Source organism: Tachypleus tridentatus, unplaced genomic scaffold (genome assembly GCF_004210375.1).
Source record: "Tachypleus tridentatus isolate NWPU-2018 unplaced genomic scaffold, ASM421037v1 Hic_cluster_2, whole genome shotgun sequence".
Classification (NCBI taxonomy): Eukaryota; Metazoa; Arthropoda; class Merostomata; order Xiphosura; family Limulidae; genus Tachypleus; species Tachypleus tridentatus.
Window position 1 is genome coordinate 10,961,292 of NW_027467782.1, and position 26,368 is coordinate 10,987,659.

Below are 26,368 nucleotides of genomic sequence, written 5' to 3' on the forward strand. Positions count from 1 at the left end.
TGGATTCCCCTGGAACCAACTGGAGCCGCGCAATTCAAACAGTTCGCGTATTTTTTGAACAGACCTCGTACATACAAGATGTTAAAGTCAGTCACGACACAATAAGATTTGGAATGTGAAAGTTTCACCGTCTATTTCCTCGTTATTGAAGGTTGTAGAGCAGTTTACGCGTCAATGACGTCAAGCCACGTGAAACAACGACAGATTCAACACAAGTTTAAACAGTAAAATGTGTTGTTGTTTTTTTAAAAATTGATTACTTTTATAAATGTTGGTTCATTCATCGATCTGTCAGGTGAAGTCTATGTTGTCCAGGTGTGATAGTAAAGAGCTAGCTTTAAGCACTTTCATTTTGTTGTGCGATTCCAATCTATCATTGGTAGACTCACTCACGTGCTCTAGTTCTCACCTATTCATTGGGTTTGTAAGTGAGTTTAATTATTTACCATTTTCTGTAGAAACTCATCTTTCTCGTAATAATTTAGCCAGAGAATCAATTCAAAGCGTAATTAATCAAAACGCCGCTCAAGTGGTGTAAAATAACAACAGTTTATTAAATTATAACAACAGATAACCAAAATAACTAGCATCCGAGTTTTATTGTGTACAAAACAAGAGTTAGTAAGCCAGTATCTGGTCAGGACTAAGTTATATATATATTAATAAATAATACAAAATAAATGTCACTTAGATGAATATCAACAAATATCAAACAAAAGAAGAAAGAACCAGAGAATAACATAATGCTTCAAAAATGAACCATTTCTTGTATCAGTAACAATATTTAGCAATAATTCTTTTTAACTAACTCGTTTAGCCATCTTTATCTACTGATTAGACCACGAGATTGCATCTCATGTGATTAGTTATTACCATTAATCTACATAATCTTTCACAACATTAATATCTGTACCTCAACGCTAGGGGAAACTTGTCTCGGTTTCATAATACATGAGAACTCAAAATTAACGTGTTGTATCGAGAAAGTGAGTTAGCACTTTAACATAATTAAAAATTCATAGTTTAACTAAACGATCGAAAATGTACAAACTCAATGTTAACCGAAACGTCACAAAATAAAACTACAATCTGCTATCTCACAGTAATTATACAACATTATCGAATTTTCAAAATGTTATGAGACCAGATTTAATTCTAAAGTAAACAATGTTTCAAGTTGTTGTTTGATCAACAGTTTTTCGACTTGCTTTTAAGTGTAATGACTCAGAAGTTACAGAATTCTTCTAAAGACTGGTGAAGGTAATGTTAGGTTCAATTGTTTTTTTGTTGTTTTTGAATTTCGCACAGAGCTACTCGAGGGCTATCTGCGCTAGCCGTCCCTAATTTAGCAGTGTAAGACTAGAGGGAAGGCAGCTAGTAATCACCACCCACCTCCAACTCTTAGGATACTTTTTTACCAACGAATAGTGGTATTGACCGTCACATTATAACGACCCCACGGCTGAAAGGGCGAGCACGTTTGATGAGACCGGGATTCGAGCCCGCGACCCTCGGACTACGAGTCGAACGCTTTAACACGTTTGACCATGCCGGGCCGTTAGGTTCAATAAATCACGTTGTTTGAAGAAGTTTATTTACGTTAACATAATATCTGATAAAACAGATATTAAAAATATGTTATACTGTGTTACTCACTAGGTTTTTTTCTGAAAACTTAAAAACAAAGATGTTCCAGAATTATATGTTTGATGTTGAAAAAAAACTAATTTTAGGGACAAAGAAAAGAACTTTTATTGTTTTATTTTTATATACGCATTACGTATTCTTAGATTTAGTTCGACTGACCTTATGTGTCAGTTAAACTAAGTTCAGCTATTAAAACAACTCAACATTTCCGATAAAAATAGACGTAAAACACTGTAAACATTTTATTTTTTATTTGAGTTTTTACAGTAGAAATACAATATATACATAGATTTTATCTAAAATTGTAAACTAAAATAGAATGACTAGAGCTGACAGGAACATTTCATATGTTACGTTGTTTAATTACACATTTTGTTCGACTTGCAAAGCAAAAATTCGCCGAGTAATTTCATCACCAACTGAACAATATAAACAAGAATTATTTAAACACAAACAACAGAGAAATATTATGACACGGGATTCATGGTTTCATAGTAGAGTGAATTCGGTTTGTCGATTGATGGTATTAGCTTCTGCTGGTACATTTGGATTGTGAGTAGCTTCAGTTCGTGTACCGAGCCAACTAGCTGCTTTCCGGGTTTATGATCTAGGCTCGCCAGACGATAAAATCGCAGGCTATTGCATATAGATCTCGTTTTTGATGTCCATTTTGGTCATTTTCCAGAGGGATGAAACACGAAAGAACGACAACATAAAAGGGAAGTCCGGTCTCATTTGTGACAATAATAGTTTTTGTGCTTTTGACACCCGAACAGTGTCTGCCACTTATAATATCGTAAGCTGGTGTTTTCCGTATCCAGAATTGTGCAAGTTCACACATATCTTCTCCAATAACACGGACCGATAAAAGCTAGAATTTTTAAGTTACGATAGCATGAATTCAGTAAATTAATTTAGAGTATTTGTGTTTCCGTTATGTCACCAAATATTAACACAGATAACATACCTTCACACCGTACATGTTGTGATCGTCCGTAAGTTAAAAGTATCTCAACCCTTTTGCTCAAACTCTATTATACTGATATATGATGGATTAACTAACACATTGATGGTTAAATGTGGTAAGTACATGTGTCTATATAAAATACGTGTTATTTTTAGAATAATTCATTTATAATAACTTGAGGAAGTACACAAAGAAACAAAACAAAACATGAACAATATGTGAAGTAAACAAGTGTGATAACATAACAACTAAGGCTGACGGTGGGAAACATATCAGAATCTATTAAATGTTTTACATACATATATACTATTGATAAATTATAAATAAAGTTGAACCTCAATGAAAAACAAAATCATTGTTTATTACAACCCTTGTCTTTTCAGAAAGTTCATTTCGCTCAGAACATTAAAGAACATTAAAAAGGCAGTAAGCTAACAGAACTCGTCGTCAACTCTTTGGCTACTCTTGAGTGATCTGTTGATGTATATGACTGTCACACTTAGTGTAGCCACGCTACAAGAAGAAGTTATGAACATATTTTTTTAAAAAAGTAACGTATGAAAATAATTAGTTTTTGAAACTGATAAAATGGAGGCAGAATACAAAAAGAACAAATTACAATAAAGTCAAGACTAAGTAATAATGTGAAGTTAAAGTGTGTGTGTTTTGTTTTAACAAAGTCACATCGGGATATCTGTTTTGTTTTAACAAAGCCACATCGGGATATCTGTTTTCTTTTACCAAAGCCACATCGGGATATCTGTTTTGTTTTAACAAAGTCACATTGGGATATCTGTTTTGTTTTAACAAAGTCACATCGGGATATCTGTTTTGTTTTAACAAAGTCACATCGGGATATCTGTTTTGTTTTAATAAAGTCACATCGGGATACCTGTTTTGTTTTAACAAAGCCACATCGGGATATCTGTTTTGTTTTAACAAAGTCACATCGGGATATCTGTTTTGTTTTAACAAAGTCACATCGGGATATCTGTTTTGTTTTAACAAAGCCACATCGGGATATCTGTTTTGTTTTAACAAAGCCACATCGGGATATCTGTTTCTTTTAACAAAGTCACATCAGGATATCTGTTTTGTTTTAACAAAGTCACATCGGGATATCTGTTTTGTTTTAACAAAGCCACATCGAGATACCTGTTTTGTTTTAACAAAGCCACATCAGGATACCTGTTTTGTTTTAACAAAGTCACATCGGGATATCTGTTTTCTTTTAACAAAGTCACATCAGGATATCTGTTTTGTTTTAACAAAGTTACATCGGGTTTTTTTTTTTTTTTTTAACAAAGCCACATCGAGATACCTGTTTTGTTTTAACAAAGTCACATTAGGATATCTATTTTGTTTTAACAAAGTCACATCGGGATATCTGTTTTCTTTTAAGAGAGTCACATCAGGATACCTGTTTTGTTTTAACAAAGCCACATCGGGATATCAGTTTTCTTTTAACAGAGTCACATCAGGATATTTGTTTTGTTTTTACAAAGCCACATCGGGATATCTGTTTTCTTATAACAAAGCCACATCGGGATATCTGTTTTCTTTTAACAAAGCCACATCGGGATATTTGTTTTGTTTTAACAGAATCACATCAGGATACCTGTTTTGTTTTAACAAAGCCACATCGTGATATCTGTTTTCTTTTAACAGAGTCACATCAGGATACCTGTTTTGTTTTAACAAAGCCACATCAGGATACCTGTTTTGTTTTAACAAAGTCACATCGGGATATCTGTTCTCTTTTAACAAAGTCACATCGGGATATCTGTTCTCTTTTAACAAAGTCACATCGGGATATCTGTTTTGTTTTAACAAAGTCACATCGGGATATCTGTTTTGTTTTAATAAAGTCACATCAGGATACCTGTTTTGTTTTAACAAAGCCACATCAGGATATCTGTTTTGTTTTAACAAAGTCACATCAGGATATCTGTTTTGTTTTAACAAAGTCACATCGGGATATCTGTTTTGTTTTAACAAAGCCACATCGGGATATCTGTTTTGTTTTAACAAAGCCACATCGGGATATCTGTTTCTTTTAACAAAGTCACATCAGAATATCTGTTTTGTTTTAACAAAGTCACATCGGGATATCTGTTTTGTTTTAACAAAGCCACATCGAGATACCTGTTTTGTTTTAACAAAGCCACATCAGGATACCTGTTTTGTTTTAACAAAGTCACATCGGGATATCTGTTTTCTTTTAACAAAGTCACATCAGGATATCTGTTTTGTTTTAACAAAGTTACATCGGGTTTTTTTTTTTTTTAACAAAGCCACATCGAGATACCTGTTTTGTTTTAACAAAGTCACATTAGGATATCTATTTTGTTTTAACAAAGTCACATCGGGATATCTGTTTTCTTTTAAGAGAGTCACATCAGGATACCTGTTTTGTTTTAACAAAGCCACATCGGGATATCAGTTTTCTTTTAACAGAGTCACATCAGGATATTTGTTTTGTTTTTACAAAGCCACATCGGGATATCTGTTTTCTTATAACAAAGCCACATCGGGATATCTGTTTTCTTTTAACAAAGCCACATCGGGATATTTGTTTTGTTTTAACAGAATCACATCAGGATACCTGTTTTGTTTTAACAAAGCCACATCGTGATATCTGTTTTCTTTTAACAGAGTCACATCAGGATACCTGTTTTGTTTTAACAAAGCCACATCAGGATACCTGTTTTGTTTTAACAAAGTCACATCGGGATATCTGTTCTCTTTTAACAAAGTCACATCGGGATATCTGTTCTCTTTTAACAAAGTCACATCGGGATATCTGTTTTCTTTTAACAAAGTCACATCGGGATATCTGTTTTCTTTTAAGAAAGTCACATCGAGATATCTATTAAGCCATCTGAGAGGAATTGAACTCCTGATTTAAGCGTTGTAAATCCGTAGACTTACCGTTGTACTAGCGAGTGAGGGGCTGAAGTTAAAGTCTCTACTATGTAACTAGATGTTTATGTGAAACAAGTTTGGACACGTTCATGTATTTTATTCAACTGGAATTCAGAAATAATTTTTATGTCTTTTCAACAGATCAGTAAAGCATAGTATTATATTAACTTTAAAAGTGAACCAGTACCTTGTCGCTATATTTAGACATGTTTATAGCTAAAGCAAAACAAGAACTGTTATTTCTATCTATAGAAAACCAACAAGAATTTTAAGCAATGTTCACCTCTTGTTATACTACTACGAAAGGATAGAAAGTTTAATGTTTTGTTTTGAAATGTTACGATATATTATAGGATTTATCAAAAAATGGCCATCTAAGGACTTTTGGTTTGTTTGGAATTTCGTGCAATGCTACACGATGCTGGTATGGATGTAAGTCTAAAATAATATAAATAAATAGCCCAAGTGAACATATTGGATGTTAGTGTAAAATATTATATATAAATAGCCTTAGTGAACTCGTTGGATGTAAGTCCAAAATATTATACATAAATAACGTAGTGAACACATTGGATGTAAGTTTAAAATAATATAAATAAATAGCCTTAGTGAACACATTGGATGTAAGTCTAAAATAATATAAATAAATAGCCTTAGTGAACACATTGGATGTAAGTCTAAAATAATATAAATAAATAGCCCTAGTGAACATATTTGATATTAGTGTAAAATATAATATATAATTAGCATTAGTGAACTCATTGGATGTAAGTCCAAAATAATATAAATAAACAGCCTGAGAGAACACATTGGACGCAAGGCTAAAATATTATATATAAATAGCCTCAGTGAACTTGTTGGATGTAAGTACCAAATATTATATGTAAATAACGTAGTGAATACATTGGATGTAAATTTAAAATCACATATATCAATAATGTAGTGAACATATTGGATGTAAGTGAAAGACGTAAAATGGGTGAAAAATTAAGCTTTCTTTCTTTCTTTGTTTGAGATAAAGCTTTCTGCAACCTGTTCACTACGGATATCGAAATTCGGTTTCTAGCGCTATAAGTCCGTAGACATTCTGCAGTTTTACTGAGGGGTGAAATTCTACGAATATAGCTTTAAAAATAAGAGAACATTACAAACAATCACATAACATCACGAACAATCATATAGCATTACAAACCATCATATAACATTACAAACAATTATATAACATTAGAGACAATCATGTAACATTACATACAATCATATAACATTACAAACCATCATATAACATTACAAACAATTATATAACATTACAGACAATTATATAAAATTACAAACAATCATATAACATTACAAACTATCATATAACATTAGACAATCATATAACATTACAGACAATCATGTAACATTACAGACAATCATATAACATTACAGACAATCATGTAACATTACAGACAATCATGTAACATTACAGACAATCATATAACATTACAGACAATCATGTAGATTATATATGAAACAAGGAATAATATGTTTGTTTCTCATGCCTAGAAAAACAAGTTGTTACTGTTAGCCACCATTTGATATTACCGGCAGAAAAAAAAAACAAACTGTTTTTCAAAATACAGAACATGGAAATTAACGGAAAAATCTTGAAGACGATACACAGAGAAAGAGTAGATACACTAAACCTTGACAGATATAAGATGTTTGGATGCAAAGATAATCATTAAGATATAGTGACACATGATGAAGAAATGAAATACATGATGATAAAACTGGTATAAAATATATTGTTTAAAGTTTGAGACAGGTATAGTGACACATGATGAAGAAATGAAATACATGATGATGAAACTGGTATAAAATATATTGTTTAAAGTTTGAAAGAGGTGCAGTGACACATGATGTAGAAATGAAATACATGATGATAAAACTGGTATAAAATATATTGTTTAAAGTTTGAGACAGGTATAGTGACACATGATGAAGAAATGAAATACATGATGATAAAACTGGTATAAAATATATTGTTTAAAGTTTGAAAGAGGTGCAGTGACACATGATGAAGAAATGAAATACATGATGATAAAACTGGTATAAAATATATTGTTTAAAGTTTGAGACAGGTATAGTGACACATGATGAAGAAATGAAATACATGATGATAAAACTGGTATAAAATATATTGTTTAAAGTTTGAGACAGATATAGTGGCACATGATGAAGAAATGAAATACATGATGGTAAAACTGGTATAAAATATATTGTTTAAAGTTTGAGACAGATATAGTGGCACGTGATGAAGAAATGAAATACGTGATGATAAAACTGGTATAAAATATACTGTTTAAAGTTTGAGACAGATACTGTGGCACATGATGAAGAAATGAAATACATGATGGTAAAACTGGTATAAAAGTCAGTAGTACGAGTGCACAAATCTTGAACATCCAGTAAAGTTTAATTTGTTAACATTCTCAATCGATTTAATTATGAAATTTAACAGTAATTGTTAAGGACACTTTCTGAGATGTCGCTGAAACAGATAAAATATAACAATAAACAAGATTTAGTGAATATATATTTTAGATACGTTTTATTTCAGTTGTGGAATATTCGATTTAAAATGTTTCATTATAATTAGAGTTATAAAAACCATTCAACCGTAACTCATGTTGTTGATTTTTCAGAGAAGACTACGTTGGGCTATATGCGGAGAATCGAACCTCGTATATCAGTTTAGACATTTCGCTGTTCCATGTGTAATATCTAAATCGATCGATTGGTCTCTAATAAGTAGACAGAAACTGTTTAAACATAGTGTACAATATTCCTTGAGTTTATATCCTCTCGTAACACGCAAGAGAAACAAAATGATAAAATGTTCGCAGACCTTAACTGAATATTTACATTGGTTACAGTAAATCATTGATGTTTGTTTCTAGAGACGATTCATCAATTGGTTTAAGAATTACAATCACAAAATATATTTCATTTTATTCTAAATTATAGCCATATATCTATAGTTCAAGTTTTGTGAAATCTGATGTGAATTGTAAATATTCTGTTAAATGTAGTTACGCTATAGGGAGTTATGTTGTGATTAAGCTATGTTACCTATACATATTCACGTGTTATCATCCGGGAACTGTTCAGTAGTACAAATACACGATTCTTTGTGATATTGTTTAAAACATAGCATGAAAGTCCTAAGTAACAGGACCTTTAAAAACGTATTGTTTGAAAAACCATGTGCACATCATGACTTCATTATTCTTGGACAATATCTACAACGTCTTGTTTCAAGCAAGCAAATGCACAATACAAGGTAAACAGATGTATAGAACGAAGTTAATAATAGAACGAAGTTAATACACAATACTAGGTAAAGAGATGTATAGAATGAAGTTAATACACAATACTAGGTAAAGTGATGTATAGAACGAAGTTAATACACAATACTAGGTAAAGAGATGTATAGCATGAAGTTAATACACAATACAAGGTAAAGAGATGTATAGAACGAAGTTCATTCACAATGCCAGGTAAAGAGATGTATAGAACGAGGTTAATACACAATACTAGGTATAGAGATGTATAGAATGAAGTTAATACACAATACTAGGTAAAGTGATGTGTAGAACGAAGTTAATACACAATACTAGGTAAAGGGATGTATAGCATGAAGTTAATACACAATACAAGGTAAAGAGATATATAGTACAAAGTATGGTAAGGGGGTCTAGAATGAACTTAGTACACAATACTAGATAAGAGAGTGTAGAATGAAGTTAATATTTCGTGCTCGGTGATGGAGTGTAGAATGTGGTTACAACACTGGATTATGAACAGATTTATAAGGCTTAAGATGTTATCCTTTAGGATTTCCACACAACCAGTAGGCACGAATCCATAATGTTAAAGAATTTCTATCCAATTCGAAATTCACCGTGCAGTTTCACAAGTTATCATTGCAATGAAATAGGTGTATTACATTAAGAATCGTCTTAGAACAAATTAATTCTGGTAAGAGATTCCCAAGGTGCGAATGAAAGAAATAATATAAGAAGGTTTTACTGGTATTTCTAAATTATATTAGATAAATGTAATCGAAAGCATTATGAGACCTAACCTGTCTCATGTGATTGCTAAGATAAAAGAAGATATAACTTTATTTCAGAATAATATGCCCATGGTTGCAGTAATGTAATAGAATGATATGATATTCAACATTATATAATCATATTATCTTGACTGACAGTGTGACGTGTACATTAAATCATCAAATTATTTACGGTATTCTGACAGAAATAACGTTTTACCTTTGTGTGGAAGTTTTGTTTGCTTGGTAATGTTTAGAGCAAAGCCAATTTAGGCTATCTGTTGTATCTACCACCGGGAATTGAACCCTGGATTTTAGCGTTGAAAGTCAGTAAGATTGAAGCCGTACCACCAGAGGGACAAAATAAAAAAAAATATAGCAAAGGATTATGGACAGTTTTATCACCTCGAAAACAGAAAAAGGCAATACATATATAAGTTAAAACACTTTAATTTATTAATATATGTTTATGTTTGTGAAGTTAACGATATTTTATCCTGATTATGTGAACATTTTAGTAATCATATCTTCTTTATGAAAAGCATTGTGAATACCTTAACAATTTATTTTGCATGATTCCCATCATTTGCTAGTAACGCTAGTTTGGTGCAATGTAGAGAAAATTAATATTGATAAAGTTAAGTAAACAAAATTACAAGGAATGATTGCATTGAAAACAGCAAATCCAAATCTTTGACTAATTATATTAGTTTGTTTTAGCCTAAAAACAAGCCGAAAACAAAAATAAATTAAAAATAACAAACAAAATAAAAAACGCTGAACTAAATGAAAAGATCACAGGATACAAGCTATGATGTGGGATATAAAATGTACCCTAGGTTTTGGAGGTGACTGAAGAGGTAGGGCCCACACTATGGTGGGGATACACCGTCTTAACCTCCATTAGCCAGTCTCACATAAAGAAAGAAAATAAAGGAATAGCAATAGATATAGAAATAGAAAATAGAAATTGGGAGAGCAAGATGTGGCTGCTGAAGCCCACAACGTCCCACATCCATATCACCCTTCACTGCCTGCAGGGAGTTATGGGAAGGTGACTGATTTCCAAAGTAAAGAAGAAAATAATGAATTGAAAAATAAATATAAGGTAAGAATAAGAAAAAGAAACAAACAATCTGTAACAGTTTCATCAACTGACATTCACACCTCAACTCACTCAACAATAACTTCATGTCTGAAAAGTACATTGCTGGTATTTACACTTCATAATGATCCACAATGACTCTACCATTGCACTTTACAGCTCACAATGGTTAACACTAACTTCTAAACATTTTTCGTTGTTATCCGCTAGAAATGTTCAGTATATACTTTTTACCTGAGTGAAACATTAGCTAAATAGGCGACTAATTCATTTTCTCAGGTAGTTATTATTGATCACGCATGCGTTGATCATAATCGATCAAGTCTACTAAACAGGAGCCATTTTTGAATAAATCAGCGCCATCTTCAGGCAGACTGTGAGTGTCATATTTCTTGTTATCATTAACCAATAAACTCCATAATTCCTCCATAGCCTATTTGTATTGATTCAGGAAAGTTACGGTTTGATGAGACAACAGAAAGTCTCATTCATTTATTACCCTGTTTTTTTTTACGATTTCCAAATCCCATGTGTACAGCTGACACTTTATGCACCTGGCAGTTTTCTAGCAGAATTAAAACAGCTTTTAGTGTCTTCATCATATCCCACTGTTTGTGGTAAGGGCTTCTTTTAGAACACCCTGTCATGGTATTGTTTCTCAGAAGACAACATGCAACAATAAATAAGAGATTCATCAGTTCACATCCATGTAATATATCTTAACCTGCAACCATTATATGACTTTCACCATGGAATTCAATCTTGCGAAATCATCTAAACTTATATTCTTAGTTAATGGGAAGTTTTAGTTTGCGATACAAATGAACTTAGATTAGCCAGAACGAGTCTTGTTTTGTCTTGGAATTTCGCACAAAGCTATTCGAGGGCTATCTGTGCTAGCCGTCCCGAATTTAGCTGTGTCAGACTAGAGGGAAGGCAGCTAGTCATCACCACCCACCGCCTACTCTCAGGCTACTCTTTTACTAACGAAAAGTGGGATTGACGTTCACATTATAACGCCCCACGGCTGGGAGGGCGAGCATGTTTTGGCGCGACTTGGGCGCGAACCGGCGACCCTCAGATTACGAAGTGCACGCCTTAACATCTAGGCCATGCCAGGCCCGAGGGCATTGTCACCAAAATGTGTTATAGTTGTTACAATGTAAACATATTGTCATCATTCATTATATCAAAACCTATTCATAAAATACTCATTCTAAGAAGAACATACATTGACATTCGCAGGCAGAAAGAGTGTGGAACATGCCACAACTGTAACCAAGTCTAACCAATAACAAAACCTTAATTAATAAACACTGCAATATCTCCGTAATGAGCCATATCTGTCCGTTGATATTGTTGTGTGTTGGACAGGACTGGACAGCATAGCTGGCATATCTGCAGATGAAGAAACAAGACAATCGGTTTTACCAGTTCATGATTTTTTACACATGCGCATTAGAATAAGATGATTTTCTTAGCAATCACATAAGGTGTTACATTGTCATTGACTGTCCAATATTTTTCGTCACTATATCGCAGGTAGATGATGAAAAATATTAACATACCATTGCCAGTATAACTTACCAATTGTGCTTATGGTGTTAAGTTTCTGTGGCGACGGTGAAACTATGCCAGTAGATGTATTTGTTTGTTAAGGACTAACAATGTAATAAAAAAACTACTTATTTGTTTCTTTGGAGCAACTCCCGAATATTTTATTTTTCGTTTCTCTCTTGCTAGTGAAGAAACTATGGTTGAGCTATTCGACCATAAGTGAAGCGGCACGTGTACAGATGAATAGGAAAAAGATCTTTATTGATGTTTGAAATGTATCGTCACTTCTGATAAAGAAAGGCCACACAATGTTCAGGTTATCTTTAAGCTTTTCCAAATGGTTTTAGATTAACGTTCTCTTTATCTCAGAGACTTTCATGACACTTGAATTGAACTTGTTGACTTACGGTCTAACGCATCAATTGTAACAAACTGAATGTTGCTACACGTTTCTTTTTTTCAATACTTCCAAGTATTCCACTATCTGATCATTCTTTGTAGAACGATATAAACTATATCACAACCTTTTGTAACACAATTTCAAACTTTCATTCTTAAAAAGACTTATGTTTCTTTATGAGGTCTTTCTCCAATAATGCATTTGTCGTTTTAGTTCTGTTTTACGTCAAATTTGTATGGCAGTAAAACAAACTCGAACCGTAATAACTTTATTATTTATATTTTGATATTTATTTCTTGTCACTGTTACGTCTACGTCTCATACGTCTATTACTTAATTTGCTATTATCATATTCACTTTGACCTCGATCTGGCAGAGCGTGTACTACAAATTATCATTGTTTAAGTATTGGCTTACCAACTATAGCCAGGTGGCAACTAGCACTACTAATAATACACAAACATACATTTTGTTTGTCTCTTTTGGATATATGTGAAAACTACACGAGAGACATCTGTGCTTTCAATTTTGAGTTGTTAGATTCAAAAACACAACAACAACAAAAACCAGCAACCGCTGGAAACTCTTGGATTTATCTAATCGAATAATGAAATTTAAATGTTACTCCTATAACACATCCATAGCTTCAAAATACGATGCTTCGATAACGGGACACAAACCAATAACTCTTTGCTCGATAGTCCCTTATATATATGTAATGTGGAAACGTAGCTACAGTCATTATATTATTACCGTACCTGTGAAACTAAACAATAGATAGTAATGGTGCTAATCAAATGTGTTTGTAACTACAATGTGTATTTATGGAAAAATAAATTGTGAATATACCATTATAAAATTCAGTGATCTGTTGTCTAAGTCTGATGTGTAAAATTGGGTCACATTTACTACTATGGAATCAATATTAATTTCTTTATAAAGTATGGTTAAGTAGCTTGTTGTAATGGTTTCACATCTAATAAACTTTCTTACAATTTAATTGATAGTTTCAGTATATATAATTTTCATCACTTACTCACCACTTTGTCCCCTAGTGGGGCTAAGGTAAGCTTACGTACTTGAAATAACCTGCAGATTGTTAACTCATTCTACAACAAGATCGTATTCTGTGTCGTATAGCTTTAGTTACCATGAAAGTTTATGGTTTAGTTAAATTTCTGAAGTTCAGGATTAAACTTGTCTATTTTATGCTCTTTGCTAAAGATAATTTTACACTACATAGAATGTATAGAAAATTATATAAATATCAAGACATTTCTTTAACACTATTTGAATGGTGACTGCTTTACTCGGGTTATAGAAATATTCGCCAAATAATTAACATTTTTTATTATTTTATTGTTTTATCTATAATTTTCTTGAGTGGTAACCGATTTTTCTCTCTTCTGTGTCTTTTTTTCGAAACGAGTTTATAGTTTCAAATGTTTACAAAATTCTTTCGTAATAACGATATTTTAAAGTAGTTAATGTGTATGGTTCAAACTGGTAATTGTAACTATAAATCTATCCACATAGCAGCATTCAAATATACTAGGGTTCTGTGCACTGTTAACGTGCCTGAGACTTGTGGCTCCAAAATCGCCAAAGAAAGAAAAATAGCTTCAAGAGCTGGCGGTAGGTGGTGTTGACTAGCTGTCTTCCTTTTGCGCTGCCACCTGCAGATTCACACCTCTAAAAATCGGGTTTCGATATCTGTGGTGGGCATAGCTTTGTGCTGAATTCTAAAAGCACGACCTTCTGAGTTCTAATTTACTGGACAAAATTATAGATGGATGATTTACGTTGAAAAACGTAAAGAAGAGAAATCACGTTCATTGTATAGAGCTTGTTATAGAAACAAGTGTTCGTGATTTTGCTTAAATTTTTTACCAGTTTCTATGCAGCTTTGGGAAGTATACAAGTAACAAATATAAAATGAAAAATGTGATCGCTACTAGTAAATATTTCACAAGTGTGTTAAGGCGTTCGACTCGTAATCCGAGGGTCGCGGGTTCGAATCCCGGTCGCATTAAACATGCCCGCCCTTTCAACCGTGGGGGCGTTATAATGTTACGGTCAATCCCACTATTCGTTGGTAAAAGAGTAGCCCAAGAGTTGGCGGTGGGTGGTGATGACTAGCTGCTTTCCCTCGAGTAGCTTTGCACGAAATTCAAAAACAAACGTCGTTATAGTTGAAGGACTTAACGATGTTTCATTTGATTATAATTAGAAAAGTGTGATTTACATTATTAGAACAACTGTCTTAAAGGATAGGAAAATGATAAAGAAACAAAAATGACAACTTGGAATGATATCTGTTTCTGCTTTGGGTGCCTAAAATTAACATTTTACTTTTTGAACACTAAAATACCAGTTTTCGATTGAAATGTTTCTGATTCATCTTAAAAATTAGATTATCTGACGGAAGTTCCATATTCAACGCAAAATTTCTAAGTTTCTGAGAAAATATACCACAAGAAAATGACACATTTCATAATACTTAACCCTAGTTTTCTATCACTACACACAGTTAAATTACTTTATTCAAAGAGTTTAAATCCAATAAGATTTTCAGAACACTTACACTGTATATAGACTAATAATGTAAAAATAACATACAACCATAAGTTTTTGTACTTAAAACGCTAAAATCCGGGGGTAGATTCCCTGCAGAGGACGCTGCAAGCGGCTCAGTGTGATTTTGAGTTAAAACAAATGTATGCATTTTGACTAATATGCTATAACATATCTCAACTCACAACCTTTGAAACATGAATTGAATAAGTAAGCAAATAAGTAACTGGATTGAAGAGCATTCAAAATTCATGACAAGCACCTTTAAATGATTTTAACAGTTGTTCGTTTGTTTGAATTTCGCGCAAAGCTACACGCTATCAGTCCCTAATTTAGCAGTGTCAGACTAAAGGGAAGGTAGCTTAGTCGTCACTACCACCACCAGCTCTTGTGCTACTCTTTTACCAATGAATAGTGGGATTAACCGTAACATTATAACGCCCATATGTTTGGTGTGACGGGGATTCAAACCCGCGACCCTCAGATTACGAGTCGGGTCTAGAAATTGGGATAAGATTACTGCATTAATTCTGAGAAATTTGGATAAGGAAAATTGAGAAGTTAAAAAAATTGATAAGACTTCTGGGACAGATAACATTCTCCCAATGGCTTTGAAGGAAGTTAAAAATCGGATTTCTGAGTAATTTACTATACTTTTTTTCAGTCCTTGAAAAGTTGGAATTTAACTAATGTAATTCCTCCTTTTGAGGTTGGTGATAAAACTATTTCAATAATTATAGAGCCATTAGTCCTACATCAGTTGTGGAAAATTATTTAAAAATGTGTTAAAACAAGCCTTGCTAGGTCATTTAACTAAGTTTAACATTTTTTTGGATGCTCAACATGGTTTTGCTGAGGGAAATATTTTCTTACAAATCTTTTGACTATCTTTGAAAATGTTAATGGTTACGATTTTCAGAAAGCATTTGACATGGTGCTACATAAAAAAGGTTTGTAAAATTGTTTATGAACCTGTAAGGGATAGGTTGGATAGGAGAAAGGCTGGGTGGAAGAGAGCAGAACGTTGTTATAAATGGAGTTCAGTCTAACTGTATTAACATCACAAGTGGGGTACGTCAAGATTCGGTCTTAGGACTTTTGTTCCTTTTGATTTACATCAATGTCAGAGATGAAGAAGTAGTCAATAAGTTATTTAAATGATGTCAAAGTTTTGGGTGTTGCTAACTGTGAAGAGGATGCTGTTGATTTGGAAGACGATTTACATCATTTAGTGAGTTGGGCAAATATAATGGTAGATGGGTTTTAATTATGTTGAATCCAAGATAACACATGTGGGTTATCATAATTTGAATTGTAGCCATAATTTTGGTGGGAATAACCAGTGTTATGAAAGAAAAGGGATCTTGGTGTAATAATGGATCAGACTCTAAAGACATCCAAGCAGTGTGCTGTTGCTTGTGGTAAGGCATATAAAATTCTAGGTTGTATCTAAAGAAATGTTGAATATAAGTCTAAAGTGGTTATCATTTCATTACATAGGTGGCGTACCACATTTTGAATATTGTGTTCAGTCATGGGCTTCTTACCTTAGGAAAAGGTATTGAATTATGGAAAATGGTTCATAGCTGGGTTACTGCAACGGTGACTGGGATGGAGGGGTTGTCATATAATAATAGATTGAAATATTTTAAATCGTTTTATCTTGGAGAAACGAAGAGTTAGAAGAGATCTGAGCGAGATGTTTATAAAGATAATATAAAGTAATGGCAAAACACGGTGGGAAATAGAAAAGTGATAATGTGATGTAATATGTAGAAAATAATACCAGTGTAGAGAAATTAAAACACGAGTGATACTAACAATGAAAAGTAAGTTGAATTGTAAGTTTAACCTTGGAAATTGTTGTGGGATCGAGATTTGGCATCGAAGTATGTAATAATGTAAGATTTTTAAGTTTCCTGTTCCAATATATGTATATGGAATTATCTTTGATGTAAGTTAACGTCAACTATATTCATAGTTGGCGCCACGTCTTATACATAACCCAATAAAAAATAAAGAATATTACATTTTCTATAACACATCATACATGCAGTGTATAAAAGGCCGTATAAACGTCTTACATGTCTCGGACAGAGCTCTAGTATTACTTGTGGTGAAATTAAATGGAAAAGCATGACCATAATTATTACAATAATACATAAACTGAACTGAAGTTTCTGCTTCAACAGCCACAACAATGCTGATAAGAAGAGCCTTTGAGGTATATTAACTTCCTTGTTTGATCCGTGACCTTTCAACTTCGGTTCGTAAGGCACTTCTTCAGCCATTGACCTTTGCTAATTAATTACATGAAACACTGTGAGAGAACATTAAGATCTCGGTGTTGAAAGTGGGGGAGGCACAGATAGCCAAGCTGCTTTGTGCCATAAAACACTAAATCAATGAACAACAATGTTGAAAGTGGGTGAAAGAAAGTGTCCCTTCCGCCACAACTTTGGCCACTACCTTTTTCTACAAAGTCACACTGACCATTGCACAGTGTATATCTTGTTTAAAGATATAAATATTGAGTTTTCATAGCTTATAGACAGTTTTGGTAAGAATATAAGGGGGAATGTTATAATATCTTATGTTATAAATAAAGTGTGTGAAAGTTAGGACTTTTCTGTTGTTTATTATAGCATCAACCCACGCATTTTATTTTTAAGTTCATTATCCGGACAAAGGACCTCAGCTTGTATAAATCACATAAAACATTTCTTATTTCTCTTTATTTAATAACGTTTTCAGATTAAATACAAAACAGCACATTATTTTTCAAAAGTCTTGAAGAACAAAATTTATTCAAAATTAGGCTTAAAAACTATTATAGGGTGAATGATGTACAAATATGATTCGCAATTTCTACCTCTAAGCAAACACTTGAAATTATTTTGTAGTTTATTTGTTTGCAATTAAGCACAAAACTGCATAATGGGCTATCTGTGCTCTGCCTACCACGGGTATATAAACCTGGATTCTAGAGGTGTGAGTCCACACCAAACTCATGGAAACTAACACGTGAAATACGCACACTAATCACCAAAAGGCGCAGACTCAGACGTCAGTTCATAACTTCCCGTAACCCCATGATTAAAACAGAAATTAATCGGGTAACCAGCCTAATTAAGCGTCGCATCAACGAACAAAGAGAACAAAACTGGAACGAGTTTTGTGACTCTTTAGACAAGTCTTATAAAGACCCAGCCACATTCTGGAAAAAGTTCAGAAGTATCTGTAATGACAACTCAACCAGCAAAATTCCTAATCTAAAATACAACAACACTGTTGCAACTAATGACATAGAGAAAGCCAACTTACTCGCTGAACACTACAAGCAGGTTTTCTCTACCCCCAATTCGCCGCATTTTAATCATTCTCATATGTACACGGTCCAAAATTTTATCCAAAATAACATGGCAGCGTTCAGTTCACATTTCCCGTGCCGTTTGCCTCACGATAACTCTGTCTACAGTACTGCCCTTCAAAACTAGTCAAGCCAATCACACCAGCCGAAATAAAACTGATTATTAAAACTCTAAAAAACACTGCCCCAGGCGAGGATGGTATACGAAATATCATTCTCAAAAAAGCTTCGCCTTTATTCTTAAAACACCTAACCGCTTTTTTCAACATTTCCTTTTATTCTGGCTATTATCCACCACAGTGTAAATCCACCATTATTAAAGTCATACCTAAAACTAACCCAGCATCCAGCAACCCCAAAGATTATCGACCCATTAGTCTACTTAATAACATTGGAAAATTGTTAGAAAGGTATTAGCTAATCGTATATCATGGTACCTGGAAAAACAAGAACTTCTCTCTGAAATACAAAACGCTTCCCGCAAAAATAGACAGACAGCTGATCACTTAGCTCGGCTTACCGAATCAGTTATTCAAGGTTTCAACAGAAATCACACCACAGTTGGCTTATTTTTAGATGTAAAACAGGCTTTTGACTCTGTTTGGCACCAAGGGCTTAAATTTAAACTCTTCCAGTTCAACTTCTCGCCTACCCTAACGAGTTGGATTTCCAGTTTCCTTGATGACAGATTAGCTAAAGTTAAAATCAGAAATGCTACATCTCACATTGTTCCCCTCTCAGCGGGAGTTCCCCAAGGATCAGTACTCAGCCCTTTGTTATACATTCTTTATGTCAATGATATTCCCTTCCCGCCGCTCAAACATACTTATGCGTCGCAATATGCCGACGATATCGCGGTATGGAGCATATCACGTGATCCCTCCTCGCTGCCACGAAAGTTCAAGCCACATTAGACAAGATTACCACCTGGTGTAATACCTGGCGAGTAGAACTCAATGCCTCCAAAACGCAGGCCATAATATTTAAACGTAAAATTACGCGGAAGAATATATCCCTTCCCAAAGTCAAACTGAAATTGGCAAACACTGAAATTAAATTTTCGTCTACTATTAAATTCCTGGGCATCATATTTAACAGAAAGCTAACATGGACAAATCACTTTCAGTCAATCCTTTCTAAAATATATAAACGTATCTTTTACCTAAGACGCATCAGCAGCATAGTCCGTGGGTGTAGATCTAGCACGGTTCTCGCCATCTACAAAACCTATATTCGGCCAATAATCGAATACGGTAACATGATTACGGTATCCGCTCCCTCCACCCATCTTAAGAAATTGCAACAAGCCCAAAATTTGGCCATCCGTCTCGCGCTCCGTCTTCCCAGATATACTCCTTTAGCATACATTAATAGAGCTAGCTCCATCCCGCCTCTCAAAAAGAGACTAATCTATCTTGCAACTAAATACTATAAGAAAGCAAAAAACCGGACGCCATTAACAAACCAAATTCCACTATTAGCAGCTACCCCGTGCTCGTGGCAACGATACCTCTCACCTTATAATTACATACACGCCCTGGATGTAAACTCAAGTTTATAACCATTTATGTTTTCCTTTTCAGCATCGGGCACTGGTGAGGTTGGTTTCTTTCGGCGCCTCACCAGTGAAAGTGGGTTTTCTCGGGGTACTCCCGTTTCCCCCCACAGCTAAATTTCCGTTTGATAGGATCTATAGATCCCGGCCCTGAGAAGAGGCACATCATTTGACTTACTGTATTCAAACATAAATTCTATCATCAGTTTAGTTCTCAAAATTTCAAATAATCATAACGTCTCGTGACAACAACTCCTGTCCATGTCGACGCACTGTGTTTGCATCTCCCGGCTCTCTTTACGTCAGTCAATCAATCTAAACACATCTCATCGTAAGCCTGTGGATGTGGTTCTGGATCTCTCTTCGGCGGGCCTTACCGTGCTGACTCTCAGCTCTCCATGACGCTCCTCCTGATGAAAACTTATACCATATTAGACTCGCGGTCATCTATGACCATCACATTCGGAAAAATAAACCATTCGCCAGCAATTGGAACCTTACTCCATCTCTCCTATTCTCACTTACACTAGTTATTCTTGCCATGTGTGGGGTGAAGAGAAACAGCAGTTTCTGACCGCCCCTGGTTATTTCGTTCGTAATGAACGAAATCATAATTTAACCAAAATTCCTACCATGACCTATGAGTGTGAGTCCACAGATATCCATCTGTGCCACTAGGGGGACTTATTTCACGTCTCTTTGAAGGTTAGCGTAAACGAATGAGTTATATTATCATATTAAGTTATTATGGTGCTATGATTCATATTTTAGAAATTTAATTTGGTAAAAAATAAAACTCATTTTAGTAGATTAACAAGTAGTTTTGGAACTTTACTGCTTGGGTTTTGTTTTCCTTCATTTTGAGGTCGTTTGGTTTGACCCCTTTCGAATATTCACATAAAAAACTGCATAGCGTACTATTCGACCCTAATTTTGATGGGAAAGACTAGAAAGAAAACAGCTAATAAATGAACTTCAACGTTAGCACTTCTAACCCTTGGTTTACTTTAATCAAGTAGGAGGATTTGACTGTCACTCTTTTAATGCATCCATGAATTGAAAGTGAGGAACGCGATTCATTTTAATTTGTTTTAAACAGGGGACGGTTAACTGACCCTGAGTGGACAATGAGAGACGTTAACAGTATATTACACTCGATAATAATTTTAACGGGCAGTAATAAATATCAGTTTATATCGAAACTTCACTAACTTGAATAGCGATAGATGCAAATTTTTTTTATATCGAAACAGCAAACACTATTCAAGACGATTTCATTAACATATGTTACGTTTTTTGCTTATTGTATTTGATAAATAACTGCTACTCATAATACACGACCCGCGTGCTCAACTTCAAACAAACATACTTCGATAAACAGCTGCCATCTATCGGTATATTTTTAGATACTACCTTTGCAAAGCAAAAGTTAGTTTAAGTTAAATAAGCAATGTATTTTATATAATGACGACTATGAATTAGACGGCCAACCAATGCTGAAAAACAGTAGAAACGATCATACCCTATCATAAAAAACAACTGTAATCTGTGGTGTGTTTAATACATTATATTCGTAATTTACAACAAGTAAACATACATATAATGTTTCCTCTTTCTAAGTGTGAAATTTACCCTTCTGATTTCAACTTCACATGACTTTTTACATTATCACATAATACTACAAAACTCCTTTTATTTTCACATGTGTTAAATTAAATTGCATTTTATCGGTAAATTACGTTGAGAGCTTAATTTTAACAACAGGTAATGAGTAAAACTGAGTTTAATTCTTACTAAACTATCTACTGAAGATCAAGTATTTATAAGCCAGTTGAGGACTTACAAGATGTCGTACATTTTGTAAAGACCAAATGACAGAGGACTTACAAGATATCGTACATTTTGTAAAGACCAAATGACAGCAAAGGACTGGAAACCACAGACAGCCTATGGATGTGCTCAGAAGGTTTCATCAGGGCTCGGCATGACCAAGTGTGTTAAGGCGTGCGACTTGTAATCTGAGGGTCGCGGATTCGCATCCCCGTCGCGCCAAACATACTCCCACTCCCAGCCGTGGGGTCGTTATAATGTGGCGGTCAATCCCACTATTCGTTGGTAAAAGAGTAGCTCAAGAGTTGGCGGTGGGTGGTGATGACTAGCTGCCTTCCCTCTAGTCTTACACTGCTAAATTAGGGACGGCTAGAGCAGATAGCCCTCGAGTAGCTTGTGCGAAATTCAAAAACAAAACAACCAAACAGATTTCATCAGAAGACGTAACATACGTAACTTTAATTTGTTTAGAATAAAACGAACTAATTATATCTTACCATATTGACAGTAGTGTAACAGACATTAATAAATAAATAATTGCACCTATATTGTTTTATAACATTTTTTTGGGGGGGGGTTGATATTAACCTTCTTGTCCGATAGGTTACGTTCTGTATCGTGAACACTGACATCTTATTGTTTAATAAATATAGAGTTTATCGTAATTATACCATAAGGTTAACATTCTCACACTGGAAGAAATGTGAGATCATGATGGGATGTTATTTCTGTAAGTCATTTATCGAGGTTGTTTAATGATAAAAAATGAGCACAATGGTATACTGACTGTCTCTACTTATAACTAACATGAGAAGAGGTGTGAGTACTTTATATGTACCAATTGAGTAATTGCAATGAAGCTAGAAACGTTCACAACTGCTAGAAATTTACAGATGTCTAAATGGTATAAAAATGTTTTGTCACCTTCAAGCGATACTATTTTTACTACATTAAAACTTTTAAGCACAAAAAATAAAAATCTTTTAGCCAGCCATTATCATTCCTATAACTATTGAGAGTGAATTGATAGCCATTAGCAAGTAAATTTTAACTATTAAGCTTTATCCAAAATTCACTTAAACTTACTGCCTTCACACCATTCGAATGCAACTCGTTTTAAAGACCAAACATTCTGTTAGAACAATAAAACTCTTAGTTGAAGATGGCTCATATTAAATGTTTATATTTGTGTCCTACCATCATCACTATTAACCAAAATGATGCATCAACACTGTAAATTTCCTTTGAAATCTTATACGTCTCAATCAGGTCTTCTTAAGTCTTCTTCCAAGAGAAAACAACTTGAGAGATTTCAATCTCTTCTTGTATGACAACCCTTCAAGCCCAGTCATCGTTCTGGTAACCCTTTTCTCAACTGTTACCAATTACATTTTGATCTCTTTGGACTTTTATTCAATATTCTAAAGACGCAACCTAAAATCTTATATGCAATACTGCTGCCATTATTAACCTGTTTTAGTGGCTTTGGAGATTCTTACGGTTATTTCCATCCAAATTATACTTATAATTCAAATGACCATAACCTACATGTATTATCTTGAGTTTTATCATCATGAAAACAACCTACCTGTTACTTATTTGCCAACTAACTAAATCATCTAAATCGTTTTATAAACTAGCAGCATCCTCTTCACAGTCAAAAACACTCAAGAACTTACATGTTACAGACTTGTTACTTATTATTGTTAAATTCACCAAATGAAACATTTCATTGTTATCGACACAGGATTTTTACATATTTCTAAATCCACTAAATGAAACGTTTAGATGCTACTGACGTCGCCTTGTTAGATATTATTAATGAGTCCATTAATTTGTTTGTGTGTTTTGAATTTCGCGCAAAGCTACTCGAGGGCTATCTGTGTTAGCCGTCCTTAATTTGGCAGTGTAAGTCTAGAGGGAAGGCAGCTAGTCATCACCACCCACCGCCAATTCTTGGGCTACTCTTTTACCAACGAATAGTGGGATTGACCATCACATTTTAACGCCTCTCCCGGCTGAAAGGATAGCATTTCTGGTGTTAGAGGGATTCGAACCTTCGACCCTCAGATTATGAGTCCGACGTCTTAACCCACCTGGCCATGCTGGACCTATGTCTTTTAATTAAAACATTGAAATTTTGAAGTTCTTTTATTTTAAATTGGAGAACTTAGAAGATATACCAGATTATGTGGCCATTCTTTTAAAGATACTTATAAATAATAACTCTAGAACACCGTTTGTGTTATCACAGAGGAATTTATGTGGTGTGGATAAAACTGCTGAACAGTCGTACAGTTTGTTTGTTAACAAAACACATTTTTTTAGGTGTTGAACGTCCTAGAACTTTCATTTCTGAATAACTCATAGTTTCTCGAAACACATTCCTAATTCTATTTCGAAACTAATACTTGACATGTTGACAAACAAATTGATCCCAAACGTGTTGTGTCCTAAGGGTATATCATAACCAAGAAGTACAAATTTTTCGTAAGTTTTATGTACCAAAATAGTTCCGTTATGATATTTTTATGCTAACTAATCCATGAAACAAAATATGCTTTCATGTTATGAAGCTTCTTCCAAGCCGAACGAAAACATCCTAATCATTTAAATAAACTACACAAATCTGATTCGGTCACCCCTTGAAAGTGGTCATTCAATCACAGTCCCTTTTTCTGTTTACATAATCCCTAATTGTGTACAGTGGAACCCCTCTAATTAGGCCAGTCTGTCTCAGTCATGAAGGTGACTGCTTTATAGGGGTTCCACTGTATTGGGTCGAAACTATACAAGAATGGTATTCCAAGTGTGCAGTTTTAGTTATGTATTTTGATTTTACTTCATATTGCACAGAGATGTATGTGAGAGAACATAAGTATCTGAATTTTAAAAAGGAAGTCCTATTATAAATAAATTAGCTTTAGTCTGAACTTAATTTTAACTATAATTCCACATGTGTATTGCTTTAAAGTTATTTGAATTTTTAGCGAGTTGTTCTCTTACACATATTATCCAAAGTTATGACATGGACAGAATGGATTCAACGATGTTTGTTATGACATGGACAGAATGGATTCAACGATGTTTGTTATGACATGGACAGAATGGATTCAACGATGTTTGTTATGACATGGACAGAATGGATTCAACGATGTTTGTTATGACATGGACAGAATGGATTCAACGATGTTTGTTATGACATGGACAGAATGGATTCAACGATGTTTGTTATGACATGGACAGAATGGATTCAACGATGTTTGTTATGACATGGACAGAATGGATTCAACGATGTTTGTTATGACATGGACAGAATGGATTCAACGATGTTTGTTATGACATGGACAGAATGGATTCAACGATGTTTGTTATGACATGGACAGAATGGATTCAACGATGTTTGTTATGACATGGACAGAATGGATTCAACGATGTTTGTTATGACATGGACAGAATGGATTCAACGATGTTTGTTATGACATGGACAGAATGGATTCAACGATGTTTGTTATGACATGGACAGAATGGATTCAACGATGTTTGTTATGACATGGACAGAATGGATTCAACGATGTTTGTTATGACATGGACAGAATGGATTCAACGATGTTTGTTATGACATGGACAGAATGGATTCAACGATGTTTGTTATGACATGGACAGAATGGATTCAACGATGTTTGTTATGACATGGACAGAATGGATTCAACGATGTTTGTTATGACATGGACAGAATGGATTCAACGATGTTTGTTATGACATGGACAGAATGGATTCAACGATGTTTGTTATGACATGGACAGAATGGATTCAACGATGTTTGTTATGACATGGACAGAATGGATTCAACGATGTTTGTTATCATGGACAGAATGGATTCAACGATGTTTGTTATGACATGGACAGAATGGATTCAACGATGTTTGTTATGACATGGACAGAATGGATTCAACGATGTTTGTTATGACATGGACAGAATGGATTCAACGATGTTTGTTATGACATGGACAGAATGGATTCAACGATGTTTGTTATGACATGGACAGAATGGATTCAACGATGTTTGTTATGACATGGACAGAATGGATTCAACGATGTTTGTTATGACATGGACAGAATGGATTCAACGATGTTTGTTATGACATGGACAGAATGGATTCAACGATGTTTGTTATGACATGGACAGAATGGATTCAACGATGTTTGTTATGACATGGACAGAATGGATTCAACGATGTTTGTTATGACATGGACAGAATGGATTCAACGATGTTTGTTATGACATGGACAGAATGGATTCAACGATGTTTGTTATGACATGGACAGAATGGATTCA

At 34.2% G+C, this 26,368-nt stretch overlaps 1 protein-coding gene across 1 annotated transcript in view; it reads right to left on the bottom strand.

The window, feature by feature from the left end:
• Positions 1-26,368, bottom strand: part of LOC143243282 (sodium- and chloride-dependent GABA transporter 2-like) — an 85,110-nt gene that overhangs the window by 4,611 nt on the left and 54,131 nt on the right. The window lies entirely within an intron of this gene.